The sequence below is a fragment of the Nyctereutes procyonoides genome, unplaced genomic scaffold (genome assembly GCF_905146905.1).
Source record: "Nyctereutes procyonoides isolate TBG_1078 unplaced genomic scaffold, NYPRO_anot_genome, whole genome shotgun sequence".
Classification (NCBI taxonomy): domain Eukaryota; kingdom Metazoa; phylum Chordata; class Mammalia; order Carnivora; family Canidae; genus Nyctereutes; species Nyctereutes procyonoides.
Window position 1 is genome coordinate 14,146,851 of NW_026575160.1, and position 18,503 is coordinate 14,165,353.

Here is an 18,503-nt window from a genome sequence, read left to right on the forward strand (position 1 = left end):
TGAACATATTTTCTTCCCCTCTTTCCAGGCGGAACACGCAGCCCAGCCCGAGGCCTGGGAGACCTTTCCAGGTGGTCGCATCCTCCCGACTTGTCCCTCTTCACTCCCCGAAACACTCAAAAGCCCAGGCAGGGGTGGAGCAGGGGTGGAGCAGGGGTGTTCCGAAATAACGGTGACTGTAGTTAGCTAGAGAGCGATTATTTATTCCAGGCATGGTCGCAAAAGGCTTCCAAAAATATCGAGCGGAGATATTTTATTGTCCCGTCTGTCTGCAGCCTGTAATTATGCGTTCAAGATGTTTAATGTGTGCAAATGCATTAGCCGCTTTCGGTGGTGAAAACTGTGGCTGGGAGCAGGGAGGGGAGGCAAATCTGGAGATAATTATGTCGCACAGTCACAAACATTATTCTGCTCTTACTGTAAACGGCCTGGCCACCTTTACGGGCCACCTTTACGAGAAGCCAGGAAAACTTTGAGAATGATTCTTTAGAGTTTTCGCGGACAAACTGTTTTTTTTTTTTCTCTCTCTCTCTCCTTCCCTCTCTTTTTCCCCCTCCCGTATTGTTCGAAGTGTCACTGGGCGGCTTCTGTGACAGGTTCCGGGGCGCGCCAGAGCGAAGGCGCCGGAGAGGAGCGCACGGGCTGCCCGCGTAGGGCCGCAGAGCTGGTGGCCCTCGGGAGGCGGCTGGGGCTGGGGACCTGGAGCCCCCGCGGCTGCCGCACCCCCACCCAGGCAGAGGGGAGCACTCCCGCTCTTTGCGACTGCTCAGGTGTCTTCGGTCCCCTCCCCACCTCCCCATCGGGGCGACGACGAGCGGCGCACCCCGCGGTCCCCCACTCCGAGTTTGGGTTGAAATGCGGCCGCGAGGCCGAGGCCCTGGGCCCGGGAGCGGTTCTCAAAAGGCGCAGGCCGAGCCTTTACTGGGGTGGGGGGCAGGCTCGGCTCTTACAGGGCTGACCCGGGGTGAACCTGCTATTTTGGGGCCCGTGTGCCGCGGGGCCAAGAGGACAGCTGGGACGGGGGACCCCCGCCCCCGCCCCCGGGCCGGCACGTCCGCGCCCAGGGGCAGGTCCAGCGCCACCTCCCCGCCACCACCCGGCTAGGGCCCGCGGCAGGGGCGCTCTGGAAACCTTGTAAGGTCTCGTCTGGCGCCTCCCACCTCGGTTCCCGTATTGGGGCAGCGGCTCCGCCCGCCGAGCCAGAGTGACCAGTGGGGGACACCCGGACCGTGGCCTGCCCCCTGAGGGACCAAGGCGCACGCTGCTTGCCCAACAGCGGTTCTCCTCTTCCCAAATTTCCATTTCAGCTCGGGCGTTTAGGACAGCAGCAGGGACGCGGTGCGGGGGCAGCGCTCAGCCCCAGAACCCGGCGGGGTGTGCCTCTGGCTGGGGATCCCCTGACGCCAAACACCCCCTCCCGGGCGGCTCAGAGCCCGCCGGGGGCGCCCTCCCGGGCAGGGCTCCTTTACCGGAGGCCCGCGGACTCCCCACGGCAATCAGCGGGGCTGGGCTCCGGTGAGCGCAGTACTCCGCGGTGGGCCCGGGGCCTGTCGGTTCCCCTTCGGAAACGCCCAGAGCTTGAAACCCATTATAGGCCCCCGACAAACAACACAACACAACAAATTTGGCGGTCATTTCGTGTGTAGGCGCACGTAAGAATATCTGTGTGGGATCCAGGGTGCATTTTCTGAAGTCTGGCAGTGCTGTTGGCCACCCCAGGGTATGGAGAGTAGGCGGGTATGGAAGGATCTGGGTGGGAGGATGACGTAGCCCCAGCGAGGGAAATACTCCGAGAAGAAAAACAAAACCTACCACACGGGATTTGTTCCTGCTCCAAACGCAACATCCAAGGAGAATCCCTCTGGGTTACAGTTACCTACCAATGTGCTGTCAACCTCCCCCTTGAGGGTACAGGCTCTGGCTGCAGGAGATGAAAGGGAAAACCTAGTGGGGGTCTTGGGTGGCTGCAGCCCCAAAGTAAACTCCATGCCTTGGATGCCTCCAAATAATGAAGCTGCCAAGGCTCCCAGATCTGGATGAGGGAGTTGGTTAGTTATGCAGCCGCTAGAAATTTGGGGCAGCAAGACCCAGGCAGGAGGTCTGAAGCTTTCAGACTTCCCCCTGGAGGGCCTGGGGGGCTCAGGCAGTTAAGCTTAAGAGTCTGCCTTGGCTCAGGTCGGGATCCAAGCATCCCAGGATCAAGCCGGCTTTGGGCTCCCTGCTGGGGGGTGGATGGTTCTGCTTCTCCTTCACCCTCTGCCCCTCCTCCCTCCTGCTCTCAAATAAATAAATTAAATCTTTAAAAGAAACAAAGCTTTCAGACTCCCTCCTCCTGTTCTTCCTCCCTCCCCTCCTATCTTCCTTACCCCTCTTATCCTTTCCCCACTTGAGGGGGTCAGGCTTCTAGCTACACGTGGCTGTGCTCCCTCCTGGGCCCTGCTTGGATGGAACAGAGAGAGTGGGAAGTTTGAGGAAGGGTCTCACTAATGGTTGAGATTTCAGAGACCCTGGAAGTGACTACCACCCAAAGCCCCCAAAGGAAATTTTAGCCATATTCAGTGTCCCACACGCTTGTGGTCTGGAGGACCTGAAGAAGGCCATTTTTCTGACCTGGAAGCTCCTAGTTGCCTGAAAAGCTTAGCAGAATTTTGCAAGCTGAATGGGATATGGGTGGAAGGCCACTGTTGCTGGAGATATCCTGGCTCTGTTAAAAATCAGCCTCAAAAAAAAAAAAAAATCAACGCTCACAGAAGGAGGTCATGTGCCCTGTTACTGCTCTCTTGAATGTAATGTTTCAGCCTCTCTTTCTCTCATGTAGGATTGAGGGTTCTAAATGGCTTCCCAGCAATCCTCCCTATTTGATCCTCCCTATGGGAAGTGAATCTGATCAGGGCCTTCCTGAATTCTCCTCCTCTTCTGTCCTCCAGGCTCCTCAAAAGAACTCACAGAAACACAGAAAGGCCCAGGGGGAGTCTTTTGCTGCTGGAAACAACCCAGAATCCAGAAATGGTGAGTGGTTTTTCTTCAACCACTGCCCAGGTCCTGTGGCTGGGGAAAGGCTGGGCTGGGTTGCCAGGGGACCCCCTTGCAGCTGCACCAAGCTAGGAAAAGGGGTGGGCTCTCAGGAAGATGGGTGAATAGGGCCACCTGGAAAATTTAGATTTCTCCACTCTGTAGATCCCCTGGAGGAGGAATTCTCTGGTTGGGAGTGATCGTAACCAATTCCAGTTTCCAGATTTGGTTTTCCAGCCAGGGAAAATTAGGCCCTGGTTTACTTCTTTTCCTAGAAGTCATATGCTTATTCTTCGACTTTCTGTTTTCTATTAGCCAAGCAGAGACTTCACGTAAGATAATCTCAGTTTCTCCCTCCGACCTCTGAAACTTGTAATTTGGGGGAGATACTGTCTTTAAAATGCCAATCCCAGTAATGAGCCCAGTTTAGCAGTGTGAGCTCCTACCCTCCCCTTAATGAACAGAGCTGTCGAGAAATAATTTCACTTTGATCTAGTTTGTGACCTGATTTTTTGGCTTAAAGAAGACTGGGCGGCTAATTGGATTCCTCAGTTGCCTTTAATCTCCACCTCAACACTTGGAACCTGACCAAGCTGAATTAAAACAAGTCTGATAAACAAGATGTAGCTGGTTCCCAGGTTAACAGCAACGAGAAAATCCCCCCCACCACTGTAGGGTTTAATGATCACAGTGTGGTTGGCACCTCACAAAAAAACATGAGGCTGTAGGCTCCCAGAACCTGCAGCAAGGAAGTCTTGGGATCCTTTACCCTGCCCTCCCAACACCCTGGATGTGGTTTAATTAGAAAGAGAAGGGCTAGTAGAGGGAGGTGGGGAGAACAACTTACAGTTGGTGAGAGAGGCAGGGTTGGGGGGTTCATCTCAAAGGGAGGCAGGATGTGGAGGAGATTTTTGTCCCTGGGAGAGGAAGCAGGCCGAGCCTTTGAGGGCCAGACAGTAAAGATGCAATTTGAATTTCCAACTGTGTTCCAAGAGTGAGGGGGTGCAGAAGGGAAATAGGATATGAGGGGCTGGGTTATGCAGCTGGGGGCTGGGAATCATGGGTTTTATTTAATCTTTTCAAATGCCAGGGTTTTGTGTTCTGGAGGCAAAGCAGAAGGAGGAAGGAGTCTGCTGGGACCTCCCCATTCTTAGTGTGGGGCCTGAGGAAGGGTTCTCTGGGGCTCTTCTCCTGATACTCTGCTCTCTGCTTAAGAAGCTGGAGGAATTCTGAGATGTTATTTCCTCTGAGGCAGTGGGAGTTTGACTTATGGCAGGATCTCTGCTATTGACACTATTGACATTTTGGTCTGGATAATTTTTTTACTGTGGAGGTTTTTTGTGAGGTGCATTGTAGGATGTTTATCAGCATCTCTGGCCTCTATCCATTAGATGCCAGTAGTACCTACCCATTGAGACCATCAAAAATGTCTCCAGACATTGTCAAAGTCCCCTGGGGGGCACAACTGCCCCCAGGCAAGAACCATCAGTTTAGGTCTCCATGAGGCAGGTATTTCTGAGGAAAAAGTGGAGTGCTTTGCTTGAAATGATCTGTGTGGAGTTTCAGAGAGCCAAAGGATGGTGGACTTCTTTTCCTTTGGCCTCTCTGGCCAGTTGGATCATGAACACCTCCTCAAGGGCTATCTTAAACTTCCATTGCAATACCTGCATGGAGCATTTGGACAAGCACGTAGTTTCCAAGGCATATAATCCATACCTTTAGGCACACCGAATCTAGGGTGCCTATGTGTGTATGTGTGTGTGTGCAGGTGTGTTTAGGATAGATGCTGGGGGAGGGAGATCCAGGACGCCCTTTTTTCTGCAGCCTTGAATAGAAGAAAGCTCCTTCTTAGCATACATGGTCTTGAAGTGGGAAATGGCCGAGCTTTCCTACAACCTGTGCTGTTGAGATTTTCAGGGACTAGAGAGCCCATGGCAAGTGTTGAGGTGAGAAGTGGCCTCTAGGATACCGTTAGGCAGATTCTGATCCAGTAAGTGGCCTAATAGCTCTGCAGTCATCTCTTTCCTCTAGCTCTTAAGCTCAGCCAGTCTGACTCTGAGCAAGCTCTTCTCACCTAGATTTTCTGGAAAGTGTAAGGTCCAGGAAAGTATGAGTTTGGTGTAATTTATTGAACTGATTATTATTATTATAACACTCATGGAAAATAATAACAAAGAATCTTACTACAATCCAGCCATTTCAACCAAATCCTCCCTCTTTCTTTGTCTTTCTTTTCTGTTTCCTTCCTTCCTTGCTTGCCTGCCTTCCTTCCTTCCTTCTTTCCTTTCTTCCTCCCTCCCTCCCTTCCTTCCTTCTTTCCTATTTCATTGAATTTTCCTTCCAGAATGTGTCCACATACATACAACAGAAATGAAGAAAAGTAAAGATTGAGAGAAATTGTTTAATTCTAAGGACAATTCTATCAGGCTTGAAAATTGATAATACACCTAGGGTTAAATTGGGGGATCCTTAGTATCTCCTTTAAAACAGGTTATAATCACTTAGGAGTAGCTAGACATCTTTAGGAGTCAGGGTCTTAGATGTATTAAGTTTAGGTATTTGACAAAAATCATGGATGGAGTGCTTACAGAGTTCTAATCCCTTCACAGTGACTCATTTAATCTGTGTAACAACTCTAGGAACTATTATTACCATCACTTCCATCTCACAGATGGGGAAACAGAGGCACAGTCAGGTTTGGTAACTTGCCCAAGATCATCCAGCTAGTAAAGGGCCAGGATTGGACTAGCATTGAACCCAGGATTGGACTAGGATTGGGTCCAGGGATATTATTTCCAACCATTAATCTCTGCTACCTCTTGTTAATGCATTGGGTAGAGACAGTGGCCCAGAAGACAAAAATTGGGGAGGTGATCATCTCTGTGCTCAGCAGATAGACATTGCTCTCGAAGCCTCACTCTGAACTTCAGAGGCAGATTCCCTGTCAACAGTGAGTCTTTTTTTAAAAAAGCTTTTTCTGATCATTGAAAGTAAGTTATGGGGAGTGTAATACATATCCCCAGTATTTACTACCTTGAGAACACAGGAGACATAATGAAGGAGGGAAGGTTGTAATTGGAGAAAAACATCAATTCTAGTAACAGAAGTCAGTGGCAGCCAGAGACGTTCTCCCCAGGTTTCCGGCCCTGCTGGTGGCCCCTGCACCAGACTCCATGCAGGCAGGAACCCCCCAGAGGAGGAAAGGGGCCTGTTATAGGAGTCATCAACCTGTCACCACGGCTGGGGTGAATACGGCTTCTGAGTTGGGGGGAGGGGGTGGAAGCTTAGTCTTTAGCACCACCAGCTGCAGGAATGGGGGGAGGGGTAGTAGGGGTGGTTGGGAGGAAGAGGCTAGAGGTGGAACAGACCTTTCCTACCTACTGCGGAGGAACAGACATTTATTGAGTCAGGAAGGCTCCGTGCTAGGCAGCACTTGGCATTTAATATGTGCAAGGTGGTACTTACCTTCAGCAGCATTAACAGTCTAAAAGTGTGGGGGAGTGTGTGTGGGGGTCCACATATGAGAAAAAGTTGGGGAGACACAACTACGTACGTAGATGGAAGCACTGAAGGCTGAGGTAAGAACCCAGGGGTGCAGCAGGATGAGCAGTGTGCTGGTATGGGGGTCTGGTTCTGGCAAACAGCTAGAAGCTGAGGTGCTTGTCCCGATCCTATAGGGTGTCCCTGACCCAGGCAGGCAGAGAGAGGGATTTTCACCAGCGCAAATGCAAGAGGAATGTTGGGAACACAGCTTGGCTAAAGGTAAGGGAAAGGTAAGGAAAGTATTGTCCAGCACCTGCTATGTTCTGGATGCTGTACTTTGCAGAGATAGTCTCATGTAACCCTCACAACACCCCTAGGAGTTGGGCATTGTTGTTATTTCCATTTTGCGGATGAGGAAACTGAGGCATGGGATCAGTGTCTTGTGCAAGGTACCACAGCTGGGTGGCAGAGGCTAGGCTCTTTGGGACTCCGGGTCCACAGGTGAACCTGTGCATTCTAGTCCAGGTAAAGGGGAGCCCAGGTGGGAGGCTTTCGTCGTCATGGTTCACCTAAGAAAAAGCTGTGCTGTTGGTACATTTCTGTACTTCCGGCCGCCATCACGTGCTAGGAAGGTATCCAACAGTGATGGTAAATGGGGGGCTTCTTTCCGGGGCGGGTCGGAGGGCACCATCGTTCAGGGGACCGGGGAGTGAAGGTGGGTCGGAGGCAATGAAGACACCGGTGGACAGACGTGCGGACGCTGCCGCGGGAGACAGGCGGGGCGGGGCGAGCGCGGTGAGCTCCCCAGACCCCAGAAACTGCGGGATCCGGGGTCTGGCCGAGGCCCGGGCGTGGCGAGAAGGCCTCCCTGGGGCGGGCACGGCGGCCGCGGCCAGATGGAAAGGGGGGCAGTGATCCGCCCGCTCCCGGCTGGGTTCCGGCAGGGGGGCCGCGGCTCGGCTCTGCGACTCACCCAGCGGCGCCCCGGGCAGAGTCGTGAGCTCCCGTCCGCCCTGGAAGGTTCCTGGGGCCACGGTAACCTTACCCCACAGGATAGGATCGGATGAGATCCTTTACTCCGTAAACGCATCTGTGATATCCACCTACTACATGACGTGCACTGCACTAGGCTCTTTTAAAAATATCTCTCTTTTTATTCGCGTCTTTTGGGGGCAAATTTTATTGAAATATTATGTACAAAGACGTGCATAAGAATCAACAAAATATCACAAAGTGAACACACCCGCGTCATCAGCAGCAGATCGAGAAACAGAACATAGCCAGCATCTCACTACCCCCCAAGGGGAGCTGGGGATCCTGACATTTAACACCAACAAATAGTTCTTTTCATTCAACAAGTAATTGATGCCTAATTGATGCCGGAAGGGCATGGCACACCACCAATGAAGTGCTATTAATAAGAGGCTCCATTATCTAAGTTAGTTGCTACTGAGCCAGAATGGGATTTGTCTGAGTACTTGCTTTTCCTGGATCTTTCCAAGGGACTGAAGGCTTGGGTTCTCACTCCCACCCCTTCACAGAACAACTAGGCACCTCCTGTGATTGCTGGGGTTCCTCTGAAATGAATATCTTTCACTCTGAGGACCCTTCCTTCTGTGACTAGTGAGAATGGTTAAATATTATTCAAAAAATCCTAGGACAGATTGGAAGCATGGTCTGTTACAGTATTTCTTATTTCTAAAGCCAATATTATTAATAAATTTATAATAATGACAACACATGTTTGAAGGTGAATGTAGTCTGAGGCTTCTCATAAATGCGGGGCCTGAGGCTCATCATAAAACCTCAAAGCGGTTCTATGACTATAAATAACAACTGGAGATTTCTTTAGAAATCCTCAGAGAAGAGTGTTTCTAGCCCGTGGCACTAGAATCTTCCTAGTGAACAATCCCTCAAGTACCACGGGGTGGAAGATTAGAATGGCCCACCTTCATTGTTACCATGTAATGCCATGAGTTCCACCCTAAAAATTGTTAACAATGGGAAGCATGGATTCTAAGTTTTTCTCCTACATGTTCATTTCCTGTTAGACAGGGTGATGGGTAAAGGTCCATCCTGCTTTCCTGGGCTGCCTGGTCTGGGGATGCATCAAGACAGTGCCCAGGAAAATCCCTTCAAACATCAGAAATCTTTATCCCTTAGAACTGAGTCCTTCATGACACCAGCTCCTTCCCAGAGGAGTTAGATGTCCTCAGCACAGAAGCAGCATCAGGTATGGAGAAAATGATGGACTGACAATTCCTTACACACAAGTGGAGATTGACAAGGCATGGACCATTTCTTTTTCTGTTTGGTGGACTTACTATGAATGCTTTCCTGGGTTTTGTTTTTGTGATCACGGAAGGGTATGAAATACAAAGATCCTTTGTTGATTTTGAAGGTGACTCTGGCTTTAGCTCTAGAGTCACACAAACTTACATTTGAGCCCCGCCCCTCTGCCACTTACTTGCTTTGTGACCTTGGGCAAGTCTGTTCATATTTCTAAACTTAAGTGTTCTCAAAAAATGTATATAATAGTATTACCTGAGTAGCCCATGGGCTAATTGTGAAGTTTAAGTTCTATGATGCAAATAAAGCACTTAGCCAGTGCTTAGAGCACTGTAGGTGAAATAATAGTTAGCTTTAACTCTATATTATCAATATTGTTCTGTGATATAATTCTTTTTTAAAAAGATGTTTAAAAATTTATTTATTCAGGAGAGACACAGAGAGAGGCAGAGACACAGGCAGAGGGAGAAGCAGGCTTCATGCAGGGAGCCTGACTCAGGACTCGATTCCGGGACCCCAGGATCATGCCCTGGGCCAAAGGCAGATGTTCAACCACTGAACCACCCAGGGGCCCCATGTTCTGTGATATAATTCTTATAGACATGACAGAAATCATTCTGCTTTGACAGGTGATAAAACAGAGAGTATTGAAATTGAACTACTAACATATGCTACATCATGGATAAATCTCAAAAATTATGCCAAGCGAAAGAAGTTAGACAGAAGAGACCACCTATTGTATGATTCTGTGTATCTAAAATGACCAGAAAAGGCGAATTTATAACAACAGAAAGTAGATTAGTGGTTGCCAGAAGCTGGAGGTGGGAAAGATTAGCTGTAAAAGGGCGAAAGGGGTCCAATGGTAGGGAGGGGGGGATGAAAATGATCTTAGACTGATTTATTCTGTGCTTGCTTCAGCAGCACATATATTGAAATTGGAATGATATGGAGAAGGTTAGCATTGGCTCCTGCTGAAGGATGACATGCAAATTCATAAAGTGTTCCATATTTTTCAAAAAAATGTTTTATTTTCATAATCACACCACTTTGTAAATAACTAAAAATCGTTGGGTTGTATACCCCAAATAAGTGAGTTTTATGATATATAAAATATATGTGAATACGGTTGTTTTAAAAACTCAGAAACTATCACAGAAGAAGAACAGACTCCAGGTTTTCCATTAGGTGTTCTTGAGACTATGGTACAGTCATTTGCAACCCACTGGATAGGAGAGAGAAGGCAAACAGCAGGGGAGGAGCTACTGTTGGAATCTTCAGGAAAGGGACTCCTGGATGGCTCAGTGGTTGAGCATTTGCCTTTGGTTCAGGACGTGATCCTGGAGTTCTGGGATGGAGTCCCGCATCGGGCACCTTCATGTAGCCTGCTTCTCCTCTCTCCGCTTGTGTCTCTGCCTCTCTCTGTGTGTCTCTCATGAATAAATAAATAAAATCTAAAAAAAAAAAAAAAGAATCTCCAGGAAACAAGGGATAGAACTGAGACAATTGGAGAATGCAGAAATGACAGTATCTTGAGGGGAGAATGGGGCAAGAATAAAGTTTTTGGGGGGGTTGTAAGAGAGTAAGTGGTAATGGTGACTGTTATTGAACTTTCAATATTCTAAAAAGCTTTATATTCTTGGGGCCCCTGGCTGGCTCAGTCAGGAGAATATGCAACTCTTGATCTCAGGGTCCTGAGTTCAAGCTCCATGTTGGGCATGGAGCCTACTTAAAATAAAAATAAATAAATAGGAGCACCTGGGTGGCTCAGTTGGTTGAGAGTTGGACTCTGGTTTTGGCTCCTAGGTTTTGATCTCAGAGTTCTGAGATCCAGGGGAGCTGGGCTTCCTGCTCAGTGGGGAGTCTGCTTGAGATTCTCTTTCTCCCTCTGCCCCTCCCCTGCTCATACACACACTCTCTCAAATAAATAAATAAATCTGGGACACCTGTGTGGCTCAGTGGTTGAGTGTCTGCCTTCGGCTCAGGTCGTGATCCCAATTCAGGGATCGAGTCTCACATCAAGCTCCCTGCAAGGAGCCTGCTTCTCCCTCTGCCTGTGTCTCTGCCTCTCTCATGAATAAATAAATAAAATTTAAAAAATAAATTGCATAACATCTTATAAAATGAGTAGTGTTATCTCCATTTCAGAGGTCATAAACTGAAGCACAGAAGAGTTTAAATAACTTGACCAAAATCATAAGCTAATACATGGCAGTCAGGATCGGAACCCAGGTAGTTTGTTCCAGAACACTTGCATTTTACAATGATGCTACTAATGCATATGAAAAGGAGGAGAGTGACATCAAGAGTCTGAGCAAAAACTGAATTATATGTATGATCCTGGAATATTCTGAGGCTTTGCCTGAGGAAATATGATTTTTTTTAAAGATTTTATTTATTTTTAAAAATATTTTATTTATTTATTCATGAGAGAGACACACAGAGAGAGACAGAGACAGAGACAGACAGAGAGAGACACAGGCTCCATGCAGGGAACCCGAGGTGGGACTGGATCCTGGGTCTCCAGGATCACGCCCTGGGCCGAAGGCGGTGCTAAACTGCTGGGCCACCGGGGCTGCCCCTAAATATTTTATTTATTTATGAGAGACACAGAGACAGAGAAAGAGGTAGAGACACAGGCAGAAGGAAAAGCAGGTTCCACACAGAGAACCTCATGTGGGACTCAATCCCGAGTCTCCAGGATCACACCCTGGGCTGAAGGCAGCACTAAACTGCTTGAGCCACTGGGGCTGCCCACAATGTTGTTTTATGTGTAATAAAGAACCCTATCAAAAAAAAAAAAAAAAGAACACTATCAGACACTTAGGTGAGAGTGAACCCAACTCAGTTTATTGCTGCTGGGTGCCATTTTTCTATATAAATATTTTAAAATGCCAGACGAGCCCTTCATTTCTGCATGTTTGAAGTGTGGCCATGCTTATTTCCCATAGTATGAATTGAGCTCATGTTTCTGAGACGACGTTCAGGCTAGCTTAAACAATCCCAGAATCCCAGCCCATAGTGCAGGTCACATTCCCCTTCCTAGCCTCTTTCACAGTGACCCTCCTTCAGCCAAGAGTGCCTTTCCCACTCCAGTTCCCGTCCCTGAAAATCCTGTTCAACTTTTCAGTGGTATTTCCTTCAGAGTGTAATGCCTTTCTGCCTTCCTGGATTAAAAAGAAACAAAAACCGTGTTTTAAAGATCTCTCCTGGGGGATCCCTGGGTGGCGCAGCGGTTTGGCGCCTGCCTTTGGCCCAGGGCGCGATCCTGGAGACCCGGAATCGAATCCCACATCGGGCTCCCGGTGCATGGAGCCTGCTTCTCCCTCTGCCTGTGTCTCTGCCTCTCTCTCTTTCTCTCTCTGTGACTATCATAAATAAATAAAAAATTAAAAAAAAATAAAGATCTCTCCTGGTTGGCTGCATTGAGAGAGAATATGTGCCACATCCACACAAAACTTGAGAAGTAATGAATTAAAAATTGCAATGCTTTCAAGTCCCCCTCCCCCCCAAGCTGCACCTAATCTTTCTGTTTGAATAGTGTGAATAGATAAAGTGGAAGGAATATTCTCACTTCTTTCATTCTTTGGGTTTAAAGGATCTAAAAAAACTATTTGCACACATTAAATAGGCAATTTGTAAGTGGATACTGTACAGGGATGAGAAGAATTTGAAGGGAAAGTTAACATAGTAATGGAAAGATCAGAGAAGAGTGGACAAGTGATAACCATCTGGTGGTCTTGGGATGGAAAGGGGTATGATTTTTTAAAAAATCTTTATTGTTTTTGGTGTGTAGGAAATACAAAATTAATGCATGCTTATTTTAAAAGAAATCAAACTTTGAAGAAATATATAGTGTAGGAAGTTAATGCTCCACATTCCCTCCTCTCAGGATCACCCCAAAGATAAACAATGTAACAGTTAGGTAGACATTTCTCCAGATGTATGTACATGTAAAATATACATATATTTCCTGTAAAATCATCTATGAAATAAGAAGTCACTAATGCTATCCGAGTGAGTTGTAGACATTTACTCACAATTTGTTTCTGCATTTTAACGAATATGGAGTCCTACCATATCTACTGTCTTTTATAATTCACTTTCTTTTTCATTTAATGTAAGCTTAGATCTGTTTGCCTGTGAGCTTGTCTTTTACATACAGTATTTCTTGATATGTGTACTCATTATATATTCAGCCAATTTATTTCTCTATTGATGAATAGTCGGGTTAGTTCCACTTTTTCATTATCACTAAAATGGCATCGTAAATCTTTTTGAAAGCATTGTGTAGGAAAATCTTCAAAAAGTGAGATTGTGGGGACAAACGAAATAATAACTAAATTCATAAATGTCAAAATTGCCTCCAAAGAAGTTTTATCTGGTTGGTTGTTGTTGTTTACGTTTCACCAATAGAGTGAGGCTAACAGTGTCCTTGAATGTTGTCATCCGTCTTCAAAGTTCTTCTGGACAAACTGAATTATATAGAAAATAGGTTTCTGGGGCAGCCCGGGTGGCTCAGCGGTTTAGCGCCGCCTTCAGCCCAGGGCGTGATCCTGGAGACCCGGGATCGAGTCCCACGTCGGGCTCCCTGCGTGGGGCCTGCTTCTCCCTCTGCCTGTGTCTATGTCTCTCATTAAATAAATAAAATCTTAAAAAATAAAATAGGTTTCTTTATTTGTGTGTGTTTTTAAGATTTTACTTATTTATTCATGAGAGACACACACAGAGAGGGGCAGAGACCCAGGCAGAGGGAGAGGCAGGCTCTGTGCAGGGAGCCCGACACGGGACTCGATATCGGGTCCCCAGGATCACACTCTGGGCTGAAGGCGGCGCTAAACCGCCAAGCCACCCGGGGATTCCAGGTTTCTTTATTTGAACTTGACAGAGCATCATCTCCCCTTTGGGCTTGGCTGAAAATAGGTGAGCGGCCTTCGAAAGGCACACGAGCGCCAGGGAGCGCCAGTGTGTGTCCGAGCAAGGGGCAGGTGAGCACTCCGCGGGTCGGGGTGCCTGCAGGGCTCCCCACGACTCCCAGGGGCCAGGATGCAGCCGCTCGGAGCCCGAGGCTTTCGCAGCAGATGGAGAATCCATTTTTAAGCTCGGGCAGCAAAGGGCCCGAGGATCGAATTTCCTCCCCACAAGTCCGTCCGGTTGGTTTCGGGGCCCTCCCCGGCTGCGGCGCAGGCTCCGGGGCCCCGCCGCCGCCCCCCCGCGACTGAGAGCCCCGCCCGCCGCCCCGCAGCCGGGGCCGCGCGCCCGGGGGTTCGTCCGTGAGCGCTGCCGGGGCGCCCGGAGCCGCCGGGTTCGCTGGCCCCGCGCCGCCGCGCACCTGCCGGCAGCCGAGGTTCCGACGCGCATCCCCGCGCCTCTCGGGTTTGGGGCACCCAGGGGGCAGGGGACCCACAGCCAAAGCCTGAGCGCCGAGGGCCCGGTTCCTGCCGGCAACGCACTCCTTTCCTGCCTGCCCACCTTTCAGTGGAGAGTAAGTCCCACCGGTGGGAAAAGGAAACTAGACCCAGGCTGACCTCAGCCGTTTAGGGTGGGCTGGGGTAGGAGCGGTAGAGCTTTGGGGCTCAGACCAGCCAGCCCACCGTTGGCCAGAGTTATCTGTGTTCTTCACGTATGGGATATTCCCCCCTGCCAGGTCCCCACCTAGTCAAACTCTTCCTTGGGTCAGCGGACTGCAATTGGCCTAATAGACCATTTCTGGCCTAGAGCTGTTGGCCAATCCCGAATTTTAAAACAATTCAAATCAGCTGCCAACATGCAAAAACAAAACAAAACAAAACAAAACACCAATCAACCAGCCAACCAAACAAACAAAAACCAAAACAAAACTAGAGGCTTTAGTTAGTGTCCCAGCTGGAGTCACAGAATGCCATAATGGGGGCATGCCAGAAAACAAATCCTTTTGGCTTCCTCTGATACCCAAAGCTGTGAATTGGCTAAGGTCTCCCACTGGGTAGCAGACTTGGGATCGGTACTCTATTCACAGAAGAGTCAAGTGACTAGTGCAAGGTCACCCAGACAGGCAATGGCAGGGGCAGGTTTTTTGTTTGTTTTGTTTTTTTAAATTTCATTTATTCATGAGAGAGAGAGAGAGAGAGAGAGAGAGAGAGAGAGAGAGAGAGACTGGCAGAGACACAGGCAGAGGGAAGCAGGCTCCATGCAGGGAGCCCGAAATGGGACTGGATCCTAGGTCTCCAGGATCACGCCCTGGGCTGAGGGCTGCGCCAAACCGCTGAGCCACCCGGGCTGCCCCCAGGGGCAGGTTTAGAGCCGGCTTTCCTGACCACTTTTCTTGGCTGCCTGGGGCCTCAAGACAGCACAGCCATTGGCCAAAGATGTTGCACATGACTCTTACCTAGACTAGAGCTTTTGACCTAGTAGTCATTGGTCAGACCAGCCAAACTTCCCTTGCCTCCAACTACACTTATAGAATGGAGAGAATCCATAAGGCCATGCATGTGTCTTAGTTTCAGCTCTCAGGTACTAGGTTCTTATATGAGAGACTTTAGAGACCCATGGGCAGCTGTTCTTCATCCTTATGCACAGCCTGAAAATAGACCTGGCCAGTACTATGGCAATTATATTTGAACATGCTCATGTGACTCCACTGGAAATTGGTGTACCTAGTCATCAGGGAATTTCCCCAAACCTTCAAACCTGCCACCTGCAGGGTAGATGGAAACCAGAAAAGTAATGGCCGTATCATATGGCCAGCCTTGTCATAATTCTGAGTTTTGTCCTCCATTTTTCAGCAGGGAGCCAGAAAGAACTGGCTAGACTTGCAGAGGGTTCACAGTGCTGGAGACTCCCTATCGTAAAACCAGTACAAGGAAACACGGTGGATGGAAAATGAGTTGTTAGAGATAATAAGTGGTGTGGGAAAGGAGAAATACTTCTGAAATGGCTTCTTATTTTACTTAGGGGCATTTCCCACCCAAGGCTAAAGCATGTAAAATAGGCCAGAGATCCTGATGTTTCTCCATCAAGGAAATAAAAGTTTGAAGCATTTATGTTAAGTTAGCATATGGAATATCTATCCATAACTGCATTAGCTCTTCAGACTTATCCTCTTACCTCCCTAGCAGTAAGTGAACAGCTTACCAAAGCTACATTTTGTGTGTTTAAAAACAAGAAGGCCTAACAATACTTACTCTATATGAAATTACCACCCCATTTTAATAAGGTCCAAGTTGTTTAATGGCTCACTTAAAGTCTCACAGCAAATTGAGAACAGAATAAAAACAGAAAGAGTTGGCTGTTTTTCTGAATTGGTCTTCAGAGAAAGGCTTGCTCATTTTCATTCTATCTCTAGAGAAACTTCTCATTTGCCTTCTTCATAACCTTTCAACAATATCTCACTTGGATATTATTACTGTGCAGGTAAAATAATTTTTTAAAAATATTTTTTATTTATTTCTTTGAGAGAGAGAGCAAGGACAAGCAGGTGGGAGGGGCAGGAGGAAAGGGAGAAGCAGGTTCCCAGTGGAGCAGGGAGCCTGATGGGGGGCTCGATCCCAGGACCTTAAGATCATGACCTGAGCCGAAGGCAGATGCTTAAGGAATTGAGCCACCCAGGTGCCCCCCCAAATTTTAAGTGGCATAATGTATACATAAAACATAATTAGTTCGTTGGTTATGCTTTAGCAACTTTTTCCTTGGTTCACTGCCTGCCCAGAAAAAACGTTTAGTATTGACTGAGGTTCTACAAAGATGTTATATAACTTGTCAGTGGAAAATACCATACACACACACACACCACTGTATCACCACCTAGAACAACTTGGGAAATCTACTTTTTTTAATAGGCCTTTCTCTTTCTTTCCCTCTTGATCTTTTTTTTTTTAAAGATTTATTTATTTATGATAGACATAGAGAGAGAGAGAGAGAGAGAGAGAGAGAGAAAGAGAGAGGCAGAGACACAGGAGGAGGGAGAAGCAGGCTCCATGCCGGGAGCCTGATGTGGGACTCGATCCCGGGACTCCAGGATCGCGCCCTGGGCCAAAGGCAGGCGCTAAACCTCTGAGCCACCCAGGGATCCCCCCTCTTGATCTTTTTAAAGATTATTTATTTATTTACTTGAGAGAGAGAAAGCCAGAGAGAGTGCATGAGCAGGGAGGTTGGGGAGAGGGAGAAACAGGTTCCTCATGGAGCAGGGAGCCCCCATGTGGGGCTCAATCCAGGACCCTGAAATCAGGACCTGAGCTGAAGGCCAATGCTTAACCAACCCAGGCACCCCTCTTTATTGATCTTTTTAATTCAGAAAACGTGACTCCTATGATTCCCGTTCTCTTGTAGGCCTTTGGTCTTTTTTGTGTGGTGCTCCATGATGTCAGAGAGCCAGGGTTCTTCCACTTTGTTGCCGTGCCATACCTAGGTCTAGGATGTCAGGACACAAGCCGCGGGCAGCCGGACAGAGGAACGATAAAGGAGACTGTGCAAAGGGCTTACATATTTCTGTTTCATAAGGAAGGTGCCTGGAAGCGGCTATATGACATTTCTGCTGATATTTGGTCTGCTGAATTTAGTCCTAAGCCTACTCCTAGTTGCAGGAGAGGCAGACTTTAGACTTGAAAGCCATGTGGACAACTGAAGTTTGGATGCTCTTTCGTCATGAAAGAAGGGGAGACAGCTGTTTCTGTTGCAGTAACTCTGTTACCAAGTGACTAGCACAGTGTAGGGCACATAGTAGGATGGCAGTAAATATTATTTCAATTCAGTCAAACCAAAATGTTCTTTGGGGGTTTGGGGACCTTCGCCAGGAAGATTAATAACCTCAGAATCTTCTGCTGGGCACAGAGACAAGAAGCTGGGAGTAGAAGCTAGTGAGGATTCAGGTAATTTTGCTTTCCAAATTTGCTAAACCTTTAAGTCAGCCTTCTGGAGAAAGGAGAAATCCTTGTAATGTATTCTTTCCATCTCCCAAAGTTCCGTGAAAAACTGCCCAACATGGTGTCTTCCTCTCATTGCTTATACTATTCTCAACCCATAGATACTGAAGAAAGTCCCACATCACCAAAATATTCTCTCTTTCCTCAAAATGTAAAAGAGACGGGCAGGAACCATTCTCATTTGGCAATTTACAATATTTGTGGCATTAAGCCTGTGACATTACTGTAAGGCACTGGGCAGGATGCTCCTCGGTTAAGCCTGTGAAGGAAATGAGAAATCGTGGAAGTCTTCTCATCTCCTACTCTCCTCATTTCATCAATCCTGTCTCCCGCCTCCCTCTCACCATTGCCTCCCTCTCACCATTTCCTACAATACTGGTAAAGTGCTGATGTGTCACTAAGGACTGAGCAGGTGTTGGCTTACCAAGTGGCTCCTCCCAGAGGGTGTACTACTTAATGAGCAGAAGAAAACCTTTATGTGTTCAAAGGTTAAAAGCTAAAATAACAATAGGGCTCCATTTGGGGCCATAACTATGTGAAGAAGGTGAGGCAGCTTACTCACATTCATTTTACACGGGAGTAAACAGGAGTTCCTGAAGGTTGAGTAGCTCGTCCAAGCCCACTAGCGGTGGAGCCAGTACTGAAACCCTAAATACAGGTTGCAACCTACTGGTTGCAGAGGATTCTTGCTTCACTTATCTTCCCGTCATTCCACAAACTCAGAGAACTCCCTTAGGCTCACATTCACGGAAGTAACACACCACAGTAATAATAGTTAACATTTATTGAGCTTAGTATATGCTAGGGACTCTTTTAAGTGCT

General features: G+C 47.9%; 1 non-coding gene across 1 annotated transcript; it reads left to right on the forward strand.

The window, feature by feature from the left end:
* Window positions 1-9,689: 9,689 nt before the first annotated feature.
* On the forward strand, window positions 9,690-9,797 carry LOC129502990 (U6 spliceosomal RNA). Its single transcript, XR_008663083.1, has one exon. It is a non-coding gene; the product is annotated as a U6 spliceosomal RNA (small nuclear RNA).
* The last annotated feature ends 8,706 nt before the right edge of the window (window positions 9,798-18,503 follow it).